At 38.2% G+C, this 10,063-nt stretch overlaps 1 long non-coding RNA gene across 1 annotated transcript in view; it reads right to left on the reverse strand.

Annotated features, from left to right (window-relative positions):
* The window catches only part of LOC129678688 (uncharacterized), a 33,544-nt gene extending 25,090 nt beyond the window's left edge, over nucleotides 1-8,454 (reverse strand). The window contains exon 1 of the long non-coding RNA XR_008720436.1: nucleotides 8,249-8,454. This is a non-coding gene — a long non-coding RNA (uncharacterized LOC129678688). The remainder of the gene's footprint in view (nucleotides 1-8,248) is intronic.
* Nucleotides 8,455-10,063: the final 1,609 nt, after the last annotated feature.

A 10,063-nucleotide genomic window follows, 5' to 3' on the forward strand; every position in this document is an offset into this window, starting at 1 on the left:
CAGAACCTCAGTATGGAAGTTGATTATTTTTCCAGCCTTGCACAGAACCTTCTAGAGTGTACTAAATGAAAATCTGAACCCAATCATATCATAAACCCATGTATTTCCTTGGTGAGCAGTTAGTCTAAAAGTCAGTGATTTCAAGTAAAACATTTAAAAACTACTATGCTATCCTTAAGAAAATAAATGTTACTCAAAAACTACTAAAATTTCATGTCCTCAAAATGGAATGAATAGAAATGAAAGGTAAGAAGATTTTTTCTTACATAATATTAATCTTACTCTGCTCCATTTGCAATTTGAATGTAATACAACCTAGATTATGCAAACTTCCCAGCATTTTACTCAAAACATCATGTCATTCTTTTAATTTTTTTTCCTTTTTCATTCCTCCCTGTGGAGGCATTGCTTTCAGAGTAACATAGGTATTGAGATTTGCAGTAGTTAGTGTTAATTGTCAACTTGGAAGAACCTAAAATCTTAGACATTGGTCTCTAGGCATACCTGTGGGAGATTATCTTGATTACAATAATTGAAGTGGGAATAACCACACACTGTGGGTGGAATCATCCCCTAGCTGGAATCCTAGATTACATAAAAGGATGAAATGAATTGAGTAGCTGCAAGCATTTGTCATTCTCTGCTGCTGCTGCTGCTGCTGCTGCTTTCCCTTTCTGATTATTTTGTTTTTAATTATAGATGTGTGTATGTGGTGAGGGGATATGGGCACATGTCCACTGAGCCCAGATGAGGGGTAGCAGAAGTCCTGGCACTGGAGTTATAGTTGTGAGCCCTCTGATGTGGGTGCAGGAAGCCAAACACTGATCAAGAACAGCTTGTGTTCTTGATCATGGAGTCATCTCTCCAGCTCCTTCCTGCTTCTTGACTACAGATGCTTTGGATCTGCTCCCCCAGGCTCCTATCCCCACAGCTTCCTTCTTTTCATGGACGTTAACCAGGCACTGTGATCCAAATAAGCCCTTCCTCCCTTCAGTTTCTTTTCTCTGGGTGTTTTATCACAGCAAAAGGAAGGATGCGATAGCAAAGGAAAGAAAGCAACTTGCTCATTAATTCATTTAGAGAGTTCCTGGGTATCTACTTTATGTTCCTGGAGGACACTGTCAACAAGTTAACAATCCTCGCCCTTGTGAAAATCCTGTTCCAGTGAGGGGAAAGATGGCTATTAAACAGTGGGAATGAATAAAAATAGAGATTATAAGCTACTGAGATGAAATTTTAAATGTAGTGATTATTTAACACGAGTACTCCTATAATCTAAAGAGTGGCTGAGGATTTTCTGGAATTTCTGTAGTGAGCTACTACCCACTAGGTGTCTTAAATAGCAGAAAGGCATTGTCTTAGTGTTCTGGAGGTCAGAGTCCTACAGAGCTCCTGAGGATTCTGAGGCATCTTTGCTATTGCCCTTCCTACTTTTCCCTTCTCCCCATATTCTAACAGTCTGGAGTTTTCTCTGTTTGTAGGTAGTGTTTTCCCATGTCCAAATTTCCTTTTTGTTGTTGTTTCTTTTCTTTTTCTTTTTGGCAGCAGAACAGCTATATTTTTTTTTTATTCTAAGTTTGAACTTTTCTATTAGCTTCAGTATACTTTTTTCTTTATTATTATTATTTATTACAATTTATTCACTTTGTATCTCTGCTGTAGCCTCCTCCGTCATCTCCTTCCAGTTCCAACCTCCCTTCCTCTATTTAGTTCACTTATTTTATAAGTGTTTTGCTTATGTGTATGTATGTGTACAATGTGGGTTCCTGGTGCCCCCAGAAGTCAGAAGAGGATGTCAGAGCTCCTACAGATGGAGTTACAGATGGCTGTGCATCACCAAATGGGTGCTAGGGATTGGACCCACGTCCCTTGCAAGAGCAACAAATGCTTTTAGCCACTGAGCCATCTCTTCAACCCTTAAATGTCCTCTTTTTGTAAGGTCATAGGAAAATTACTCTCCTTTCCCCGTGACTTCATCTTAGCTTGATCATCATAAAGGCCATTTTGCCAGATAAGATCACATTCATAGATGATAGTGATTCGGACTTCAGCATCTATTGAGGAGCCACAAGTCAACCCATAATAAAAATGGAGTATAAAAATGCTGTAAAACAATTAAAAGTCCTGACAGTACCTTGTGGAGAAAAGAATCATTAAAAGGGTTGATTGTTCTCATCAGGGAATGGTGATGATGCGTGCTTCTATATTTAATAAAGGCTAATTTCAGGCCTACAAACATCCATAATGAGCTATTTAATGTGAGCTGGGAAAAAATGTACCTATTGAACACAGATGTTGTCTTCTGCTCCTATTGGATTTGGCTATAAAATAAGACAGGAATTAGTACTCTCTAGGGACACAAGGCAACACAAAGTCACACAGGCGAAGGTCTCCTTAACCGTGCAAAACTGCATACAATGAGCTAGTACCTGGAATGGCCCAGACTCTCTGCCTTGTTCTTATTTAAAAAAATAAGAAGAGTTTCTTTCCATGAAGAAAACAGAAACTATTATCAAGCTAAATTTCCCCCTCTGCCAACAAGTTAGGGATAATGTGCATCATGTAGATCAAGCTGATCACATAAATCTCAGCTTTAAAGACAATATCTGAGCATTTCCCAGCTGAACACTCCTTTTCTGTACAAATTAAAAATGTCTAAAGGAGGGTTTATTAGAAGGAAACTATCAAAGCTTTTTATGAACATGCTTTCTCTTTTGATCTATATAATTTTCAAAAAGTGTTAGACATCTCATGATTTCTAGCACAACTGGAATTTTAAACCTAAGAATCAGAAGGAAAAATGCAAATAGAAAAGACATGATTATGAAGCAATGTCTATTTTGCCACAATTAGTCATTAAGCACAGTAAGTGAATTTCAGCAAATGGTCTACTTTATTTAGCATTTTATCAACTGAAAAGCTCTAGGAAAAAGTATTTTATATATGTATATTCCAACACAAATTTCTAATCTATAGCCACAGAAGTACAAAAAGGTGGATCTTAGGTTTCTGGCTGGTTTCAGGGAACAAAGAAAAATTGCATTTTGAATTGGTGAGATATTTTTTAACTATTATGTTTTACATGTCAATCTCCTGGCTATTAAACATTAGCTATATGAGATTTCAGCCTCACCCAAGAGAAAACATTTAAGTCACAGATGATACTTATACCTGATAACTACTTTGAATACATATAAGCCTTAGAGTAGATCAAAGGCTCTTGAAGGCATACTTGTGACTCACTGAGCCAGAACAGATCTGAAATGATTATTTATTCCTGAGACCTCCGTTCAAGTATGTAGATATTAAAATACAAAATATTGAGAGATTGTTTTTCGGGTTTTATTAAAACCCTGGTGAAAAAGTTCTGGTGCCTCCATGGAATTGAGAGAGTAACAGAGAGTAAAGTTAATGTCCTTAAGATGCCTTATTTGCAACATAATCATAACTGCCATCTAAAGACCAAAGTGCTCACAGAAAACTGTGAGCTCTCACTCTGCTAAAAACAAAACAAAACAAAAGGAAAAAAAAAGTTTTTAGTGCAGCATCTGGAGATTGCTACAGAAATCTATAACTTGTCAAAACGCAGACAAGTGATGAGGAGGTGACAAGCCTCAACTGGTGCATCTGCCCTACACCTAAGGCTCAGACAGGAAGATGGAAGATGGAGTGGAAGGTTGAAAGAGCCAGAGGACCAGGAGTCCAGTTGTAAGACAGTATCCTATATACCTGTACCTGTACCAAAACAAGTCCTGCATAATGGTTGTGCCAGCTGGTGTGCCAACCTGGCTGGTGGGAATTTCACAAAGCCTCACCCATAAATGAAGAGCTATCAACAATTCTAGAAGAAAGGTCATAAACTTGAGAGGACTTAAGAGGGACATAGGAGGATTTAGATGGGGAAGAAGGAGGGGTGGAGATGACATAGAGTATTTGTGTATGAAACTCTCGAAATATAATTAAAATTAAAGTACATAAATGAAAACAAATTCTATGGAACAGAGAAACTCAGTTTTGCTGTTTTGTTTCAAATATCTCTAAGATCAGTGGTTGTACCATCAGAGTGTCTACATAGATTTTTTTAATATTGTGGTTTGTTTGTTTGCTTGCTTGATTGTTGTTTGTTTTTTAAAGATGCATGATTTGGTGACTTAAGAAGCAATAGTAGAACAATGCAATCAGAATAGCCAGAGAGATATGGAGTTTCTCTTTCTGCCTCTGGAGGTAGGTCTATCAGGTTACTGAACTACAGAATATTCAAAAGAGGCAAAGTTAGCTTGAGTGGCTCTAACAAAATGCAACAAACTAAATAGCGTTTAAGTTTATAATAGATCTTGAGGCCTGAAGTCATAGATAAAGTTGGCTGAAGAATCACTTTTCTCTGAAAACTGTATGGAACACCCAGACTTGGATATCCCCCCTGACAAACAGATAATCACCTTTTCATTGTGCCTTAACATGGTTTTTGCTTAGTTAGTATCTCTATGTGCTCTATTCTCTTTCTATCAGAACATTAGTGAAATCAGGGCCATCACTAACAGATTCATTTAACTTAATTACTTCTTTAAAGTTCCCATCTCTGGTACAGTGATATTCTGAGATGTTGGAGGTTAGAGTTTCAACATAAGAATTTGATGATGATGATGATGATGATGGAATATAACTGCACACCAGATTGAATGGGTATGGTAGTTTGAATAAGAATGTTCTCCATAGGCTCATACACTTAAATGCTGTGTCCCAGTTGACAGAACTATTTAGGAAGGATTAGGAGTTGTGGCCTTGTTAGAGAAGGTTTGTTACTGTGGACAGGCCTTGAAGTTTCAAAGGCTCATACCATTTTCTGTATGTTCTCTTTGCCTCATACCATTAGATCAAGATGTGAGCTCTCAGCTACTGCTTTAGTGCCAGTTCTACCTGCCTGCTTCCATGCTCTTTGTGGTATCTTAGCAAGCAACAGAAATATAACTAAATAGGTGAAAATGACTAGCTAGCTTGGTGGTCATGACTCGTCATCATAAAGTGTTTCATATTCTCTCTGCTTGAAGTATAAAAGTAGACTTTGTCTACTTTTGACAGTGTAAAAGCCACAACACTGTCATCTTCCTAAGTGAAGGAATAACTAACAAAGCATGGATTGTAATGGCAGTATTAACCTCCTTCTGAGCTTCAAGATTGACAATCTCTCCCTCTCTCTTTTCTTCTCCTGAGATAAAAGCCATAGGGATTGTAAGTTAAATCTTTAGAAATCACAACCTGTATGAAATCTAGTTTCAGATTTCAAAGCTTTATACAACACAGATGAGAGATATCTGAATAGTATGTCCTTATTTGGCTATTTTTTTTTTCCTTTCTCACCAGAAAATGATGTACAGTCGTTAATTATGCAATTAAAATCTGTTGTAGAGTGAATATTCCTTATACTGGGAGAGTTCTAGAGCTTTATTTTTAGAGTTCTAGAGTCAGGAACAAGACAAGTTCTGTGATGACAAAGTCACTGCTTTTTGATTTTCTGAGAAATTTAATTCAGATGTTCTACCCATTCAAGACAAGAGAAAGGAAGTTTAATGTTATCATAAATTGGAGTTATTTCATTTTTTCCCACAGATCTATACAGAATTTACAATACTTTCTTATATAGCTGAAGGACATAGTTCTGAAAATGATTGATTTCCCATTGATTAGATTTCCCTTTGGTTTAATTTGTTTGAATTCCAAGAAAGAGCCCTCCTAGTATATGTGCCCTGGTGATAAGGATACATATACTGAAGTAATGGAGTTTTAAATTTTTACACGGCATCAAAAGTTTTTTCTTCTTTTAATTATGATCCATTTTACTAAAGTTCTCACTGACATGATTCAAATGCTCTGTTCTCCTCGTTGGTAAAAAAAAAAAAAAAAAAAAAAAAAAAAAAACAACCACATTCTGACCCATGATGCATGACTGAAAGAAGATAATATGTGTCTCTCATGTGATCTTTTGAAAATGCAGTCACAGTGTATGGACAATCCTGTACTAGAGTAAGGACTCCCTACCACATCCCTACTTTCCAAGAATTCCAAAGAAATAGGCATGCTCTAGGCATCAGAAATGTCACTCAACCTCCAGAGGAATCCCAGTTTTGGCAAAGCTCCCCCGCTTCCGCTTCTTCCCAGCTTCTTGGAATGAATGCCATTCTGATTTACCAGAGCTAATGATCCCAACCCCATGAGTACCAGGGATGGAGAGTGCAATAAGAAGCTGTGGAAAAAGATTAGGTGCTGTTTTGCAAGTCACACTCACATTCTCGGACTATCGGTTACCTAAAGAGAAAATTATTTCAACCAAAAGTTTGTTCCATTCCATGAAGCTGAAGACTCATAAACTGAGTTTTTCCTGAAAGACATCAAATCATGCACACATCCCACTCAGGAAGAGATTATCTTCAGGGATCCTTGCCTATTGCTAGGCAGTATGAAAGAAAGCAACTTGGTGCTCTCTTCTTAAAACATAGTCTTGAAGTTCTCCCTCACCTGTCCACTGGATTCCCTATGCCTGTAAATACAAACTATGGCTCTGGAGATGAAAAATCTGATACCATCAGCGCAAGTGAAGCAAAATGAGAGAGGGGAAAAAACCTACACCCATCTGGACTTCCATATGCTCTGTAGCCCAGAGGATAATATAATTCCTTGAATGTTGGTTATAAAACAATATGATATGGATAACAGCCATGCTCTGAGCTTATTTAGACAAGCGTTCTTTCTAGTCAACAAACCTTTGGAAGGATTAAAGTATAATCAGAGTTATCTGTCCAGAGTTTGACCATTCACTGTGCACATTTTCTGTTTTTACCCCAATCTGATTCCTTAGCCAATAGACCAAGTGATTCAGTGTAGAAAACTTGACAAGTAAAAAAATATTGGTAAGTTTAGCTTGATGAAGGTGCTGGATACATGAACACGCAAGCAGTTCCCACAAGATCCTTTCAAATAAATAAAAACCAGATTGTAAGTGGCCTCACGGGCTACAGGGTTGGTTCTATCATTGGATGATCAGCAAGTCTTCGAAGCAATCCAAGGATTTTTGTTTGAAAGAATAAATTTATGACAGTGTAGACAGTGAGCAAGAGTATTAAAATGATGAGAGGGAGAAAAATCCATTGAGACTGTTTCAGCGACAATGTGAAGACAAACTTCAACAATTCTAAGACTGTGGAACAGAAAGACCAGATTGAAAGTTGGAGTCAGCCTTATACAATGAGTAAACTACTCTCTTTCCTTCCAAGAAACTCAGCAGAAATCAACTCCCTACAAAATCCCTCTTCAGATGTTTGCAACTCTTTACATATGAAAAATATTTTCTCCTTTGTTCTAATGATAGTCTAGCTCATCTAGAGCTCATCATAAAACCCAGGTTTGCCTTGAACTTGTGATCTTCCCACCTCTGCCTGCCAAATGCTGGTATTACAAGCCTGTGCCACTACATCTGCATTAGGAAGAATAATATTAAGGGGACTTTTTGCATGCTTATTAAAAAGGAGGTTCTTAATATTGTGCTAAGGACTTCTTTATCTTGTAGGACAGCAGCCTTTAATACAGTAATTTTTCATCTTAACGTATACATTGCCTCTTTATTATTTTTAAATGCCAGACTTTTCTGTGTCCTAATTTATTCTTTTATGCTGGATATAAAACATGCCCTTGATTTTTGTCCCTTTTCATTTCATTTCTAATGGTGCCTCAGATTTCCACCTCTAAAAGCTCTAGTAACAGCCTTGACCACCAGCCCTATAATACATTTCATAATGAAATGAAAACTAAATGGATTTCAATGATCAAGTTTAAATGTTTCTATGTCCTCTTATACAGACATCCTTTCAAAATGAAGAGCACATGATGGCCTTTGTGCCCATTTCTCAAAGAGAGACATTTAGCAACATATTTTCTCCTAAAAATTTAACCCTCATGCTAAAATCCCACTAATGTTATCTGAAAGAATTTAAAAGACCTGTGACTCAGCAAGCAGGATTAAGAAATAAACACTATCATATAATTTACAAAAAAAAAAAAAAGTGCCATGCTAACAAAAACTCTTGAATGATCCTTAGGAAGAATAAATAATGTGTTCCAAAGACCTTCACCTATTAGAAAGGACAGGAAAAACTGGGTTGAACACTGGTTGTAGGTCAGCAAGTTCAAGATCAGCCCTCAGAAGCAGCTTCAGAAGAGCCTCAGGGTGTGATTTGAATTAGCTAGATGTACTGACCTTAGCAAAGCTGGATGTTGTGCTCAGGGCTGCACCGCTGGGCACTGAGGACGGCTGGATCTGACACATCCCAGATAGGTAGCAAGAAGCATGAGGCTTGTTTTTAAAGAATTAACAGTTTCTGAAGAATAGTGAAAACCATCTAATACATTCAGTGAAGATTCTCAAGCGGCTTCGACAGAAATTCATTTCACGGGAGAAGCAGGTATTTCTAATTTCTAGTTGCTTTTCTCTCTGTTATGAAAGTGATCAGGGGGTACAAAAGAGCTGCCTGTGTTAGGCCACACTGTGACATGGGAGAGGCAGCTTCAGAAGCCTCACCTGTCTTCATGACAGGCTGTGTGTGCTCAGCAACAGGCTCTCAGGAAGCAAACAAGCTTGTCAGCTCACCAAAGAAGCAGCAGACCGGCTGTCACTTTATTGCACAACACTTAGCTTTTAATTTTATTCTGAAGACATGAAAACAGAAGTCCAATACCAGCCCTAATTTTCCTTAAGCAGCACAATAGAAATGAGATTCTCTGAGTCACAAAATAAATGTAATCAGAGTAACAGCAAGAGACAGAACTTATATATACTATGTATATTCTCATATATTTTTTTTTATTTATATTCTTACAGACATATACACCACCACTCACTCAAGGCCAGATTTTCAATGTGCCTTCTTAATTGTGCCTACAGTCTTAAACTCTTAAACGCCAGCTTCCATTTACACCAGTATAAGCCACATTTCAAAAGCAAATTGGATACCTGCATGAACAAGCAGGCAGTTAGGCAGCTAATTACTGTTTGCAATTCAATTACCTAATTACTGTGGGCAAGTGCAGGTAGTTTGTGCAAGCAAACAGTCCCACCCACAAATATTGCTGATTTGATTAAGAAGGCTTAGGTGCAAAGATCCATGTTCACCGCTAGTGCCATAACAGGCTAAATAATTCCCCCACCATGGGCCCAGAGAAGTCCTGGTTAAACACTCTTTCAAGATTGGATTAAAGTAAAGCCCCTCTAAGTAATACCCATCAACCCCTTCTCATGCCAAGCTGCAGGCTATCTTGGAACTCCACCTTACTACCCGAAGTGTGGCCTGGGGGACCAGTAGGCAGCATTAGCCTTCTCTTGAGAGTTTGACTACAAGGCAGAATCTTGAATTCTATCCTATATGGTGGAAGGTACTCGGGTAGTACACATGGATCTTTGTGTTTGAGGAGCTTCTCCCCAGGTAGTTGCTCAAAAAATAAGGTTTTCTTGGCACAAAGTTAGATAGAGCTGTTTGTGGGAGGATTACTCTGTTTTTCTTTCAAATGGAAAGGCTAGAGGAACAGAGGAGATAACACTTCTCAGCTATAATGTGCAAACTCTATGCTTCAAGAGAAATCCCAGATAGCCTTTCAGGAACAAATCCTACAACACGAATAGTTCTTAGCATGTGCGAGGAAGTGCAGATGATACCCTCACTGCAGATCCACAAGTGCATCCCTCACATTCTTCACCCACTTAGGGTCCATGTCTTATATGTCTTCATCTATGACTATCTGTTCAGCCACAAAATTATTCTGTGAATACTCCCAACCAGGGTTTGGATTCCAACTAACAGTCCAACATCTCTCCACAGAACAGCAAAGTGAAGGGACTCTGTTTCATGAGCTCTGCAGAGATAGTCCACACTGATCCATTTGCCCAAATGGTACCAAGAAGACAGCTGTGCAGCCTCAGGGATGGACATTTTCTACTCCCAAATAGGCTGCTTCAATGACATCATCAATCTCTCTTGCTTTTGCATGGTATAGAACCTGCACACACTGCCACTTTAGG

Source organism: Psammomys obesus, unplaced genomic scaffold, assembly GCF_907164565.1.
Source record: "Psammomys obesus unplaced genomic scaffold, mPsaObe1.curated_primary_1811, whole genome shotgun sequence".
Taxonomy (NCBI): domain Eukaryota; kingdom Metazoa; phylum Chordata; class Mammalia; order Rodentia; family Muridae; genus Psammomys; species Psammomys obesus.